The 17370-nt window shown below is 34.5% G+C and overlaps 1 pseudogene; it reads left to right on the forward strand.

The window, feature by feature from the left end:
• LOC149773795 (dual oxidase 1-like) overlaps positions 1-17370 on the forward strand; it is a 96128-nt pseudogene that overhangs the window by 32032 nt on the left and 46726 nt on the right.

The following is a 17370-nucleotide window of genomic DNA, read 5'->3' on the forward strand; positions in this document are numbered from 1 at the left end:
TGGTACATTACATTTTTGGGCAAACAGTATTGGAACTTTTCTGCATTCCTTTTGTTGAGGGAGCAGGGAGGGACATTTTCACTTAAAATAATAGTTTTCAACCCTTCATTCCCAATATAAGTCTGCAAAAGTCCTATCTGTATTGCATTCTTTACACAGGCAGTTTTTCTTCCCCAACCTCCCTTCATACAGTTGAAACATTCTTGATGTATAACTGCATGGTGAACATACTGCTCTCTCCCACCAAACCAGATCTCTTTTTTCTTCATGTACCAAGTCCCATGATAGAAAACCTTTATACTCAGGGTGTTGCAACTTGTGGTCTCAGAACACATTATTCCAAATCTCAGCATTTGATTACTGCGTGCACTAAGTGATATGGGTTTTCTTCACCATATATGTTGTTGTGAATAAATGAAAACAAGCTTCATGTCAGAAATATGGTTTCATATTTGAAACAAAAGCTATTTATTAAACCTACATTGCTCTGTTCTTACCATCAAGTAATAGTAAGGAATCATTTAGCTGTAAATTAGAGCTTGCTATTTGGTTTGCCAATTCAAGGTGTATTACCTCCCCTTTGACTGTAATTGAGTGATTGCAATGTTTGCTTTGTTTCTCTTTTGTTCAATAATGTATGCATTTTTTCAGCTTTATATTAAAAAGTAAGTAATTTAACACTGCTTATAGTGGAAAGTAGCCACAGTAATGATTTTGAGACTTTTTCTTAACTTTTTATGAGCTTTGGGTAAATGTAGGTATATGTTTATGTATTAGACAACTTCAATATGCAATTCAATTCTATTACTTAAATTTAACAAGTAGTGTATTCAGTGACAATTTTTATCAGTGTCTGCATATTGCATAGAGACATGAACTTGTCTTGGCATAGCAAAGTTTTTCACACATTTCTCCACCTCCAGCATACTTAATAGCTTGAGTCATAACAGTTTGTGCATACACTTTCTGTCTCCAACATCAATGTCAGCATTATAGGAACTTTGGATAGCTTTTTCAAATTTGTCACTTGCTGTCCTTATGTAACATACCTCATGCTGATGTGTTATTTGGGTTGATACACATTCCCCCCACCCCCGTTGTGGGGAACATTACCAGGCTTGAAGAAATTACTCTGTCTATTCTTTGCTTATTCACCCTTCCCCATAGTTTTATACTAAAAAGTAGCACTATGTTATTTAATTATTCAGTATAATAAAGCTTATGGAACTCTTCCTTGGCTTTTATACCTTTTTATTAACATTTGGGGGTCATGAATCACATGTGATGATAGTTTAAATAAGTTTGGAATGTCAGCATCTCTTGATGCTTCATGGGTGTGTGTATATGTTTTAGTCACAAAAGGGCAATGGCCTCTTATCATTTTGACCTGTCATGTGGCACACTTATTTGTTTTGTTTGATTGATGTGAATAGGGATGCACTGTATCTTATTTCTGTGAGAGTCAGCAAGAAAAGAAATGCAATTTTGAAATTTAAAACATTTAAAACTTGTCTTACAACCAGTGAGAGATGAAAAAACAATGCGTCATGTAATTTGATACCCTGTGATGTCATACTTGCTGATGTCAGCATGCTTGTGTTTCTTTTGTGTAGCATGCATGCCATAGAAAGATAACATGAAGATACAAAGGCAGAAAACAATTATTTTAATAGCAAGAATAAGCCATTAATAAGTACAATACAACACAGCAACATGTGATGCGGATGCAATTTAACTATAGATATTGGTATCACATAAAATGCTATTGCACTATTATCCATGCACAAGCATGGCCAATTCTTTCTTACAATTATGCTCTAATATCAAGGAGTAAAATACAACTTTTTCAAAAAAAATTAAATCTGGTTATAGGACACACGGTACTAATTATACGGAAGAACTGTGAACCATTCTAGAAATGGGTGAAGAAATGATAGAGTATTTACAGGTTTGGTGGTCCACAATTGGTTAATAATGAAAATTAAAATTTTAGGAAAAATATCTTTTGAGAGCTTGTCCTATATGTAATGTAAAAAAAATATTGACAAATTTCTACTGATGCAATTTTAGCATTTTTACAGGCTTGACTCAGGAGTACTCAATACTGAAAGTAGCACCTGATTCATTTGGTGCAGAATCAATAACACGTGTTTCATGCACATGTATGTAAACAAATTGCCGCGTGTCATATGGTGTTCTCCACACATAAGCTTGCACCAAGGTTAGATGTGCACGAAAAATTATAGATGTCATTATCAGCACCCATAAATTTTAAGTTATTGAATTTTGAATATGACAGTGTTTCCATATGTTTACCATTGGAGTGGAATTAGTACCGTGAGTCCTATATGCGACCTATACCATAATAGGAGTTTGTTGTTTCCATGGTTACCACGTGCATCCAGGGTATCAATTTGGTGGTTTTTACATACGACAGTGATAATGGAGTCTTTTTATCATAGTTTGCATGTGATTTTGGAGAAAAATTCTATACAAAAGACAGATGGGGATGGTTTTATACACTGGAGAGTGGAAGTATATAGCTCAGGCCATAGGGAAAAGAGCACAGTATGGCCTGATGGCAGAATTTCATATGATGGTACCCATAGATTGGCCTGTAAGGTTAAATACCATTTAACACATGCAATAATTCCCCAAAATGGGGTGGGGTGGGGTAGATTTTATATGTAAGCCACTTATGTCACAATCACTTATGTATCAGTACTGATCATTTAACTTTAGAGACACACTCAGCAGATCAAAGCAGAGAACATTGTAAAAATAAGGACTGTGCACAAAACTGCACATGCTGCATTGCCTCAACCTGTAAATTGAATTATTATATGTCGAGTCACATTGAATATCAATTATACCGGTCTTATTTCTTATCCTAGAATTAAACTCCTTGACACCTATTCTATGTTCAGCATGTTTCTCATATTGGTACATTACATTTTTGGGCAAACAGTATTGGAACTTTTCTGCATTCCTTTTGTTGAGGGAGCAGGGAGGGACATTTTCACTTAAAATAATAGTTTTCAACCCTTCATTCCCAATATAAGTCTGCAAAAGTCCTATCTGTATTGCATTCTTTACACAGGCAGTTTTTCTTCCCCAACCTCCCTTCATACAGTTGAAACATTCTTGATGTATAACTGCATGGGGAACATACTGCTCTCTCCCACCAAACCAGATCTCTTTTTTCTTCATGTACCAAGTCCCATGATAGAAAACCTTTATACTCAGGGTGTTGCAACTTGTGGTCTCAGAACACATTATTCCAAATCTCAGCATTTGATTACTGCGTGCACTAAGTGATATGGGTTTTCTTCACCATATATGTTGTTGTGAATAAATGAAAACAAGCTTCATGTCAGAAATATGGTTTCATATTTGAAACAAAAGCTATTTATTAAACCTACATTGCTCTGTTCTTACCATCAAGTAATAGTAAGGAATCATTTAGCTGTAAATTAGAGCTTGCTATTTGGTTTGCCAATTCAAGGTGTATTACCTCCCCTTTGACTGTAATTGAGTGATTGCAATGTTTGCTTTGTTTCTCTTTTGTTCAATAATGTATGCATTTTTTCAGCTTTATATTAAAAAGTAAGTAATTTAACACTGCTTATAGTGGAAAGTAGCCACAGTAATGATTTTGAGACTTTTTCTTAACTTTTTATGAGCTTTGGGTAAATGTAGGTATATGTTTATGTATTAGACAACTTCAATATGCAATTCAATTCTATTACTTAAATTTAACAAGTAGTGTATTCAGTGACAATTTTTATCAGTGTCTGCATATTGCATAGAGACATGAACTTGTCTTGGCATAGCAAAGTTTTTCACACATTTCTCCACCTCCAGCATACTTAATAGCTTGAGTCATAACAGTTTGTGCATACACTTTCTGTCTCCAACATCAATGTCAGCATTATAGGAACTTTGGATAGCTTTTTCAAATTTGTCACTTGCTGTCCTTATGTAACATACCTCATGCTGATGTGTTATTTGGGTTGATACACATTCCCCCCACCCCCGTTGTGGGGAACATTACCAGGCTTGAAGAAATTACTCTGTCTATTCTTTGCTTATTCACCCTTCCCCATAGTTTTATACTAAAAAGTAGCACTATGTTATTTAATTATTCAGTATAATAAAGCTTATGGAACTCTTCCTTGGCTTTTATACCTTTTTATTAACATTTGGGGGTCATGAATCACATGTGATGATAGTTTAAATAAGTTTGGAATGTCAGCATCTCTTGATGCTTCATGGGTGTGTGTATATGTTTTAGTCACAAAAGGGCAATGGCCTCTTATCATTTTGACCTGTCATGTGGCACACTTATTTGTTTTGTTTGATTGATGTGAATAGGGATGCACTGTATCTTATTTCTGTGAGAGTCAGCAAGAAAAGAAATGCAATTTTGAAATTTAAAACATTTAAAACTTGTCTTATAGCCAGTGAGAGATGAAAAAACAATGCGTCATGTAATTTGATACCCTGTGATGTCATACTTGCTGATGTCAGCATGCTTGTGTTTCTTTTGTGTAGCATGCATGCCATAGAAAGATAACATGAAGATACAAAGGCAGAAAACAATTATTTTAATAGCAAGAATAAGCCATTAATAAGTACAATACAACACAGCAACATGTGATGCGGATGCAATTTAACTATAGATATTGGTATCACATAAAATGCTATTGCACTATTATCCATGCACAAGCATGGCCAATTCTTTCTTACAATTATGCTCTAATATCAAGGAGTAAAATACAACTTTTTCAAAAAAAATTAAATCTGGTTATAGGACACACGGTACTAATTATACGGAAGAACTGTGAACCATTCTAGAAATGGGTGAAGAAATGATAGAGTATTTACAGGTTTGGTGGTCCACAATTGGTTAATAATGAAAATTAAAATTTTAGGAAAATATCTTTTGAGAGCTTGTCCTATATGTAATGTAAAAAAAATATTGACAAATTTCTACTGATGCAATTTTAGCATTTTTACAGGCTTGACTCAGGAGTACTCAATACTGAAAGTAGCACCTGATTCATTTGGTGCAGAATCAATAACACGTGTTTCATGCACATGTATGTAAACAAATTGCCGCGTGTCATATGGTGTTCTCCACACATAAGCTTGCACCAAGGTTAGATGTGCACGAAAAATTATAGATGTCATTATCAGCACCCATAAATTTTAAGTTATTGAATTTTGAATATGACAGTGTTTCCATATGTTTACCATTGGAGTGGAATTAGTACCGTGAGTCCTATAGAGCATTGCTCAAGGCTACACCACGGTAGATGGGAGTAAAATGTCTTAAATACTAAAAATATAAACCAGATGGAAAGCAAGGACTTAAATGCTATATGTGAGGGTTCCGTAGAACCCAAAAGTGAGGCTAGTGTACATAACCGAATCAAATATCGCACATTGCTCACAAATCAATTTCCAAATGTATATTTACTAATGACATTGACACTTGATATGTGTATTGTTGGAATGATTTCTATAAGAAATAAATGAGGACTTTTACAATGAACCTTTGTGCGAATGTGTAATTACCAACATAATTTGCAGGTTTTGGTTTGCAATCTACGTTATTTTTGGAGTATCGTTAAACGACATAGCCAAGAAAACCGATAGAATTGTCAAAACTCGTATGCTATTGGATTTCGAAATATAGATAGACGAGATGCTACACGGTACTTCCTTGCTGGCCGAGAAGACAAAATATATGGTAACAAATATAGTATAATTAGTGTGTGGTGTAGAAACACACACACACACACACACACACACATGTGTGTGTGTGTGTATGTGTGTTCGTTTCTTCAAATCCATGACTCGAGTCTTTGTCATAACTTCCTGGAAAAGATCAATATTGCAAGGCCAAATCTGCGTCATGTTACTCAGCAGTTAGAACAGGAAGAGCTGTTGTCTGCAGTTACACTTACCTTAGTAAGACGGGATTAAACTTCATGACAGGAATTGTTTGCACAATGCTAAATGCAAAGAGTTTGGCATTCATATTCAATGTCATTACCACGCTAAACACAGCTATGGCGTGCGGTCAACTCATATCAAACAAAATCGAACACACGCAGAAAAACTTTTCAATAACTTCTATTTTCTTCGCAAAATTGGATTAATCGTTCAGGCCAGTTCTTTATTTACTGTATGTGTATAATGGTTGTAGAGTACAAACATCCAAATTGTATCATGGCAACCGACATTTGCTATAACTATACATGCATTCATTCAACACTGTAACCATACAATATATAACAGATTCATATGTGACAAAGATTCAAATTATCAGTCTGACAAAATCACATAAACTTCACGATGCTAATTGCTCAGCAGAAGTTTAAAATAGCAGAAAGTACAACACTTCCCATCAATCAGAGTATTAATTAATTCTGTGTAATGATCAATAAAACGAAGAGTAATTTTGGATAGATGTGCTACAGCTAGGTTTTACTGCTGAGCGTACTTGAATGTATGTACAAGCTTACAGATTATATCATTGCTATTCAATTGTCTTAAATAGTTAGGAACGTTCCAGTCTCAGTTGCAAGTAATGAAGCTCCACGTCTAAAACTGGCCTAATATCCTTCCAACAGTATTTTCAAGGATTATGATTCCGATATGATTCTACAATTTTAAGACCAATTTCAAATATGTATGTATGTATGTATGTATGTATGTATGTATGTATGTGTGTATATATGTATGTATGAATGTATGTTTGTATGTATGTATGTATGTATGTATGTATGTATGTATGTATGTATGTGTGGGTGTGTGTTACTTAAAATACAATATAGATCTGTCAAGAAACAATGTAAATTAATGATCTATCAATGCTCTCGTCTCAAGTTTGCGGGTTCAGAACTTCCGCTCACTGTAAACCAATTGCATAATTAGAGACTGATTTGTTTTGATGAATGGTTTAAATTCTTTTAATTACGCAAAAAATAAAATTATAGTTTTGCTATAAACTACTCGAGAGTATCCCGTCGTATAACTCATATCGTTGAACACTTGTGTCTTGAGTTACGATTCCATACCCTAGCTGCACAGTAATCTTTTCGTGTGACTTATTGTTCCCATGCGGAACCGCTTTAAAAAAAAATGGGCACAATTGGGTGAAGTTGGCTAATGGGATGCTTGGTAATGTAAAGATGAACCAGACACGCGCACGTATCAGTTAAACATGGAGGGAAAGATGGTGTGGCAAGAAATTGTTGGGAGCATACAATACAATAATTTTAAATTTCCAAGCTCCCGTCTTCATTTAGTGGTATCCAGATTTGAGACCCCTCCTGCTTGCGCAGTTTTCTCCCTTGTGACACTTTTGGAATCACCAATAAATTGAAAAGGGCAAAGAAACTTGTTCGATATTTGTGGTTTGAAACTGGCTTAAAATCCACACTCACTTTTAACACATTTGTTTATTCGAAGGTTTCCTGCAAATAGCACCTTGTGAAAGTCAAGCACAGAATAGAAATGTGTCCATACAGCCATATCATGAAGTTAAAGGGCAATGTAACAGACAAGACCTGGCAAAATTTATTTTACGTTTTCCAAACAGAAGCGAAAATGGAACTTCAGCTTGGTGTTTGTAAAAAAAGTTCATACAATACTTTATTTCAATCCTAAAAATTATATAAAAAGGCATTGGACGATAATGAAAGTGACACGAACTGGACGTGAAACATTGCAGTTATCGGGAAACCTGTATCGTCCCCGGTAGATATTTCGTGAGCACAAAAAATACATTCGAGAAAAACCCGGGACTTTCAGGTTATATTGTAGACATTCAATCGCTTAACAGCTTGTGGATTATCTCAAGACGCCTTATAGCTTTTTAATAGATGTCAATCAATATATGCATTCATTGTTTTGATTTCGTTATTGGTGACCAGCTCAAATTCAATTGCAATGAATAAGTGAGATGGTTGGTTAATATTTAAAGACAGCCGTGCAAATAAATCAACACTTCCTGGTAGTGAAATTTGGTATATATGTAGACTTAGTAAAGCCTGTCAGAAGGAGGATATTCCAGTTACAAATCGGATCAGAGCCGATATGGACATTATTAAGTTACTTTGTTCTGCTTCTGTTGTTCTTCTTGCAAATGTTTCAACAGGTAATTATTATATCTAGATTCTGTATTCCTAAAATATTCAGGTTTGTAGCATACGTAACAAAATATGGGAAATTTTGGAACGAAGCTAATATTTTTAAAAAATTCTCTTCACGAGATCTCCAGGTGGGGACAAGATACCAAGTACACTAAGCTATGCGTTATTTACTTATGTACGTAAAGCCTTGTCCTTCCTGCAAAGTAGATGAAATGACAATCTATCCAATTAATATCGGAAACTGATATTTTAAAACTGGATATTGTACTGGTTGAAATAATTAGCACATGACAAAGCGCATTCCGTTAGGCATTCACGTGTAATTTTTGGCATAGGGACAATGCAGCATAAAAGATAATTGCTGTATGTGTAGTTTTAGGGGAAATAAACATTTAAGCAAATAACAAACAATCGACAGACGTTTTGCCAGTATGAATTAGTAACAAATCAGTGCATGGTAATTTCCGAAGGAAATTCGTTATTATTCACAATCTACGGTATATATTGTGTTCATACTCCTGGATGAAAAATGCTTGATATCTCCAACCAACCCTGGGTAACTATAACCGATAAGATCTTTCTTTTCGTTATTGCTTCAATTGGATAGTGTACATATATAGCAGAATAATGAATTATTTCAGATGATATGCTTTTCAATAGCATTTTCCATATTGGTATTCATTTTACTGTTCTCACTTTTATTCACTGGTTGTCATATACTAGTTATAGAGCACAATATATATATATTTGGATCTGGCATCACACAGTTGTTGCAAATACGGCCGACTTGCACTATCATTAGTCTAAGTTTACTGAGTATTCGAGCTTTCGCTTTGTTGTTATTTTGTTAGATAGATTAAATCTTTTGGATATATTTTCCGTAAGAAGGTACATTTCTAGTAGAGTCCCACTGATAACCTTCCAGTATTTATAAAGTGCTGGATGTTGGAACGATGTACAATAATGTTTCTTGTAAGTGCATCATGTCAAAATACATCTCAACAAATTTTCTCGAATAGGTAAATGTTCTGAATTCACTTTTTTGCATGTTGTTAATATTTGACAAATTCTGAACATTTTGTTGATTTTTTGGTTTGTTGACACATTTCAATACATGTAATGCAGATCGATCAGAAAGATACAGATCTATCACTATGATCTGCAGCTACACATGCTGTATGCCGGTTGCCTTCAGATATATCCATGTGATTTTACATTGGTAAATGACAGTGACGAGAAAATATCGAAGTAAGAGCACAACTCTGCAACTGTGCAAGGAGTATACTGCAAAGTTCTTGGGCCCTTAAGGTATTCTCCAACTGATATTAGACCGAGTCACATAAAGTTTGCAATGCTTTGTCATATTCTTCAATTTTCAGGTTGCTTTATCATTTTAAAGTTGTTCAGGAAGATGACCCTAGTTTTGGACGACCGTTGTCTGTAATTGGTGAACGGCAAGTGACATCTGTGACGGCAACAATTAACGAAAGACCCTTAGGAAACAGTGAAGATTTTTCCGTTATTACGTGCATTATTCGTCGGCTCTTTCTAATATATTGAAACACCCATTAAAGCTCAGAAACGTTTGTAGGCGGCTTATTATCAACACACCCGGATTGAAATAAAAAAAGCAACTCGAGAAATATGGAAAGGATGACCAGAGACATTTGAATGAGATTGTAGGAGGCGACGAAACATTATTTTACTTTTCTTTACTCAGCTTCAGAGAAAACAATAAAGCTAGCAAATGAGAAAACTAACAGACGCTACAAATATATCGACGTACTCAGACTGCTAAGAGAATTATAGACTCATTAAGTTTCGATCTAGAATGGTCTTTTGTCCAGGTACCTGCTAATATGAATGAATGTTATTTGTGCCTCCAGAGTGTGCCAAAAGCTGTGGAACATTACCGAACCACCCGTTTACGCGTCGGAGGTACCCATCAACTCCATCACTCCACCCCGCAGTCGTATAAATCCGCCATCTTGCCCAGTTTTCCGCAGGACTCTATCATCCAAACTTTGCCATTTTATCGATTTTCGTAGTAAAGACATAAACTGCAGTTCGAAAAGTCAAGGAATCGGTTAGACAAATATGGAGTTTCAATATTAAATAATACCAAGAGATATTTTTGTTTCCATTTAAAGAAATATATATAACAATCATTGACTTATAGTCGATTGCAGATAGTTTAGATATTGGGAATTCGTCAATTGATAAGAAATGCCCGATATCAGTGAGATGATGCGAAAATGATATTCAGTCCTCTATGTTCTACATGCTAATCAAATGCTCTGCTTTTAACATTGAATTTGACAATGTCAACTTTTCAGTATTATTTGATAGTTGTCTAGCTGAAAAAAACGGAATAATTACAAATTTACGAAATGTATTGTATCCCATTATAATTAAATTTCCTATTTCTCGAGTTTGTTTACCTTTTCATTGATTTTTTTTTATTTATTTCTGCTACGTAATTTGCTGATGTTTGAAACGGAACGAAAGCGTCATATTCGTGTATTTGGTAAAAGAGTAAAGTCTGACTGAAGAATTATTCAACATTTATAAATGTCTTTGTCTAGGTTTTGTATAAACAATAAGCACAACAATTTAAACTAATTGTTATAAAATTAGCAATTGGTTTAAAGGAATCTAACATTTTCTTTTACAGCCTTCTCCGCCAAGGAGTTTGAATTGACTCCACAGGATGGCTGGTACAACAATCTGATACATCCTGACAGGGGGAGCAATTGGTGATCTCTCTCTCTCTCTCTCTCTCTCTCTCTCTCTCTCTCTCACACACACACACACACACACACACATGGTTTTCGCAAACAAAACATTTTCAGACCTCCAATGTTGTATCGTTGATGTAAAATTTATAGTATTCGCAACAAACGCTATTCTGTTATACAAGTCATCGGAAATGAAAATAGTGCAGCCAGATTGTTGCATTAGATGTGTTAAGCATATGTGCTAATTAGTAGCAAATTATTATTGTATTATTATTGTTATTGACAATACAATGCTTCACGTCAGTAAATCATCACATCAATTAGCAATATTGATTGCTACTTAAATACACGTGCAGCTGGGTTCCGTTTATATAGGCCCAAATTACTTCTGAGACGATATTTTTTATTAAAGATATGTTATGTTGAACTGTCTGGTTATCGAGAACAAAATATTGTTTCCATCTCAGAGTTTATGTAAAACTCGTGCATAAGTCATAAACGGTTTAAGTAAAAATACATAGTATGCGGAGTGATTTAGCATGAGACATGAAAAAACGGCTTGGTTTCGTTTGGTGTGGTACTACACAAGAACAAAGTAGGTTGTTTAATGTGCAGGCAACTGAAGTAAAGTGCTTTGCCCAAGGACAGACCAGCCGACCTTGGCTGACCAGATGGTAGACAAAAATAAGCGACTTTCGATTACTAGTCTTGCAAACTAACCTATGTGGAAGAAAGATGAAACGAGATCGAGGCAGCTTTAAGTCTGATCAGCATTACACGTTTACGTGATAAGATGACTGTTTAAGTAATATTCACTATATCGGTTTACATGGGAATAAGAATGGTTCAATACTGTACATCAAAAGAGTTTCCACGGCACAAATAATATAACCATTTTAGTATATGATACAGAACCATTGATAACGATCCAGGTATCTCAAACCAGACTCAAAGTTAACTGGTTCAGTCACGAAAGTAATGCTATAAACTCCTTTCACCTAAAACACACATTACTGAAGGTTGGTCATGCATATAGTAACCGCAGTTCAGCTTGTTATCCTTGTGTATGTATGTATGCATGTATGTATGTATGTATGCATGTATGCATGCATGCATGTATGCGTATGTGGGTATGTATGTATGCATGTATGTATGTATGTATGTATGTATGTATGAATGCATGTATGTATGTATGTATGTATGTATGTATGTATGTATATCATGTATGTATGTATGTATGTATATATGTATGCATGCATGCAAGTATGCGTATGTGTGTATGTATGTATGTATGTATGTATGTATGTATGTGTGTATGTATGAATGTATGTATGTGTGTGTGTTTGTGTGTGCGTAGGTGCGTGCGTGCCTGCGTGCGTGCGTGCGTGTATGTATGTATGTATGTACGGATGGATGGATATGTGCGCGTGTGTATGCATGTGTGGTCTATCAGTCACTATGTCTGTATTATTTATTTATTTCTGCATCAATACATGAACTCATTGATCAAAACTATCCATCCATCCATCTATCTTTCCACACATTGATGCAACTATGTACCAGTACATTTGGAGGAGCCATAATTAAACATGCTTTGACAGATATTGAGGTATGGTAACATGTATGGTGTGGATATTAATTACTTACAATGGGTTTATGTTACAATTATGGACTCAGTATCTGGCCCGAGACGTTGAATGCCTAGGGAAGAAAAACTGTACGGATATTGGGAGGCTATAAATAAAAGGGTTGTGAATTTATTGTTACTGATAAACTCTATTTATAATGAAATGAAACCTAGAAACGTTTCGGCAAAAGAAAAAATATATCTCACATACTCTGATAAAGCACTTATTTTGTTTGTGTTGATTTTTCTATGGCCTTAGAAAATGTATAATGATGTTAATTGTGTAATACAATTGATGTTATTGAATCTGTTAAGTAAGTATTTACAAAGATGTCATCTCATATATACATGATAAAATGAATGTTTACAGTTTTAATGTGTGTTAAGAATTTGTCAGGGAGGAAAAAAATTTCCAGTACTGCTTTACTTTATCTAAACGTTCTTTAGGATTATTGGAATCTAATTTCAACTTGCAAGAATTTCATGAAACAAATTTGTATAATGGTGCCGTTCGTCTTGCCAATGCTCAACAAGTACTTTAGTTCATGATCAATATTATTGCGATACTTGGAAATTCAAATTATTGTTGACAAAATTACAGTAATAGCATTTGGAAATTTATAGGAGACGTTTCCATTCATTGGTCCTAAAATATACCGTAAATCAAATATATTTAATATGACTTAGTATGAATTTCAAGTTAGAGAGCAATATATGATTTACATACATGTTGCACATTATGGCATTATAATTACTGTATAGATAATCACAGATGACTACAATTAATACAATTCATTTATCTTGACACGCTTATGCCTCTATGGGTTATGTATTGCTCATCTGTAACAAGGAGAGCTGATATGAATAAAGAATGTATATATATTGCTTCAGTGTAACAAGGTGACCTGCGGGAAATTAAGATCGCATCTTGTATTCCGCATCTGTAACAAGTTCACCGGAGTGGAATAAAGGGCGCATGTTGGATTGACCTGAGGGAAATAAAGAGTGTATTTTCTATTGTTTATCTGTAACAAGGTGGTTTAAGGGGAAAGAGACTGTATCTTGTACCGCTCATTTGTGACAATGTGATCTGAGATGAATAAAAATTCCATCTTGTATTCCTTGTTGTTAAAGTGTGTTCTGAGATCTTGTACTCCTTGTCTGGTCAAAGATGGTCTGAGTTTATTAAAATTTGTATATTGTAAGGTACATCTCTACCAAGGTAGTTTAACTAGAACAGAAATTGTATCTTTTATTCTTTATCTGCAGCAAGGTTATCTGAGTGGAAGAAAGACTTTATATTGTATTGCGTATCCGTACAAAGCGATATGAGCGGAAGAAAGACTTTATATTGTATTGCGTATCCGTACAAAGCGATATGAGCGGAAGAAAGACTTTATATTGTATTGCGTATCCGTACAAAGCGACATGAGCGGAAGAAAGACTTTATATTGTATTGCGTATCCGTACAAAGCGATCTGAGCGGAAGAAATGCTGTATATTGTATTGATTATCCACAACAAAGGGGACAGGAATGAGGAGAATACATATTCATTAGTTTAAATTGTTGTGCTTATTGTTTATACAAAACCTAGACAAAGACATTTATAAATGTTGAGAATACATATTGCAACCTGCGTTGCTAATTTGTGACAAGGTGATCTGAGGAGAATAAAGATTTTATTTTGTATCCAATCCTTATAAGAAGGTGCCATGATTTGAATAAATATTGTTTCTTGTTTTCCTAATCTCTAACAATGCGACCTGAGATAAAAACGATTGTATCTTGCGGGGTGTACTTGGACCTTTAAGTATAATTTCATGACTTTGTACCTACAACTTCAGTCAAATTAATTAACCTAAAAAGTTTTTTGTTACAAGCAGGATCTAGAAACTGACTGATTTTGGTAATGTAAGATATTTCAACCTAAAGTATGCTTTCGTGTTTCAACAAAATAGTATTATCTAATAATGTAATCAAAACTAATGTCCACATAGTTAGGCGCGTGTTGCACATTCCCTTCGTAATAATTAACGCTGCGACATCTACGAATTCAGCATGTAAATATAACTCACGTATGTAAATATAACTCATATTACCGTATTTTGTTATGGTTATTCAACAGTTTGAAGGGATTCAGGTAGGTATGGTGCAAAAAATTAAATTTTATTTGAATCTGCAAAACGTTTGGCTTTTTAAATCTCTAAAGTAATCAAGGCGGTAAAATATGAATGTTTACTAATTTTTCATTCTCACTGGAGATTTTTCAAGCAGAAGAAGGGATGTATTTGGATAGCGATAGATGATTTTATAAGAAAAAGTATAGCCAATTACGAGGTGTATCTAACATCACATTCCAGATGGGCATCTAGTACGTAGAAACCCTGTGGCATTTAGTGATGGTGTGTACGAACCGTCGGGCAATGACCGCCCCAACCCCTTCATCATTAGCAATGAGGTGCATGATGGACAGGCTGGTCTCGGATCACTTCGAAACAGGACGGCCTTCCTAGTCTACTTTGGTATTTTCTTTCTATCTTTCTTCTTTCTTTTTTCTTTCTTTCTTTCTTTCTTTCTTTCTTTCTTTCTTTCTTTCTTTCTTTCTTTCGTAGCCACTATTTATTTTTCTTCTGTATTATTTACTTAATTTGTTGTTATCCTGTACATCCGCATTGCCGTGTTTGATCAATGCATTGAACAAGGTTAAACTTGGTCAGTTAATGAAAAGAGCGACATTGGGTTTACTGCTTTACTCCTTTCATGTAATGGGCGACGTTTTGCATTAGAATATGGTGTGATTCTCTTGCATGTGGAAAGGTCTATAATCAGATTATATTACAAGTGTAGGACACTTGCTGATAATTATTCTCATATTAGCTTTCAGAAACGTTAAGATTCAGCAAACGGAAAAATATGCTTGATATGTGCTTCCTTTCTATAGTTCTGAAATGTTGAAAATTAAATGAAAGTTGATTACAAAAATTTGAAAGGTATCATATTCTTTTCTTCGAGTTTTGTTGTTAAAACTGGAATTACTAATCTATTGCTGAGTGCATGTTTAAACAACTTCACACATTATTTTCAACAGAAAATGAAAGATAAAGAAGATACTGAAACAATGTTTAATAAATAAAATGTGTACTGGTTGCTGTTGATGCAATTGTTCCTTTAAACACAATTGTTACACTTTACAGGAGTAGCTGTAGCTGTTATATTGTCTTGTATGGATTAGACAGTCATGTCAGTAATAAACTGTCCTAACACAATTTATCCAATAACGAAGTTAGCTTGTTTGAATGATTCAACGTTATTCATGCGTTGCAACTTATGTTGTTTTCATGGGTGAATATATGTGCCGCCTTCATCAATGTGTTATTTCCTTTCATATTCCACGTTTTACTCACGTATATGTTCTATCGTTTCCTCTCTCCATTTTTGGCGTGCACGCTTTATTGGTATCTCAAGTTCATTCTTTTCGGTAGTCGCTAGTTTATGAACTCAGTTAATATCTTTTTAGCTAGTCCTAAGTTTGAAACCATGTACAGCAATATAATAAATAGGAATAAAAGAGAAGTTGCGAAAGTACACATCCTATCATTACTTAATCAATTAAAAATCGACTTCATAATAACACATGAACTCATACCGGGTTCGTTTCTTAATGTTTCCATATGCTTTAACGTTTTAGGGTTAACACATCGCATAGCTTTTAATTTTAGACTGATGTCGATTGCAAGGAACAATTTACCACAAAATATTAATGACTGTGTTTGCTGTTGCCTGCATCATTGATTTGAAAAAGCTTTTGACAGTTTAGGTTGGTCATCGCCAAACATGGATACTAACCAAACTATAAAGCTAGTCATTCCAGTTTGTTTTAATCAGTTCACAGCTATCTATATTTCAATAAAGGGACTTTTATCTGACACAGTGTTTGCTTCATAGATAGCGTAGCATTGGCTTCATATACAAATTGGATTGATTTCAAAGTAGGTAAATCAATCATAACAATCTTAACGATTGCTATATGTGTGATAGTTCAATTAGAAAGGTACATTACAATAAAGAAACTACCTCAGAAATACATGTATTAACAATGCAGCTTATAAATGAAATATTTAAGTGTCTAGTTCGTTGCAGAGAAATGCTGTTGGCTACCACTATAATTCAGATGAATTCTCAAAAACTATATTTTTCTACTAGATCTACGACAAGAATAACACAAGACCTGTTTTCATTCCTGATGGGTTTTACAATCTAGAGATATACATAAATAATGCCAGAAAGGGATTGACATAAAACAAATTACTGATGGCTAAAATCACTCTGAGTAATAAATCATGGTGTATATTCACCAGATATATTTCTAAACCGTTAAGATTCAATAGCCAGAGCACTATACCGGCTGCTATCAAATAAAGTTTGTACATGTATCGCAGTCATACTAATAACACGTGCGTTATTAGAAAACTAAACATCCAGATCAGTTCCCGTTAAAGTATATTGTCTAAATGACTTTGTTTCATGCATTGTTAATGGCTATTACATAAAAATTGTACAGGGATATTTTTAACAGTTTGAATGGCATCATAATCGAGTACGATGGGAAAATAATGCACATTCACTGTCGGCTCGCAATATATGTTTTAACGTTAGATAAAAAATAGAACGAACACATGAACCTGTAGAGATATCCCTAAGCGAGACTTCACAATTAGCAGCGCAGGCTTTATCAGTACAAAATACACAAAACTGCAGTAACTATATGATGTGATAATAGTATAGAGTTTACATTCAGCATCCGGGAAAAATTCGAGAAGGATGTTTCACTTGGTGAGA

This window comes from Sinohyriopsis cumingii, unplaced genomic scaffold (assembly GCF_028554795.1).
Source record: "Sinohyriopsis cumingii isolate HCF-2022 unplaced genomic scaffold, ASM2855479v2 utg000553l, whole genome shotgun sequence".
In the NCBI taxonomy this organism is placed as follows: domain Eukaryota; kingdom Metazoa; phylum Mollusca; class Bivalvia; order Unionida; family Unionidae; genus Sinohyriopsis; species Sinohyriopsis cumingii.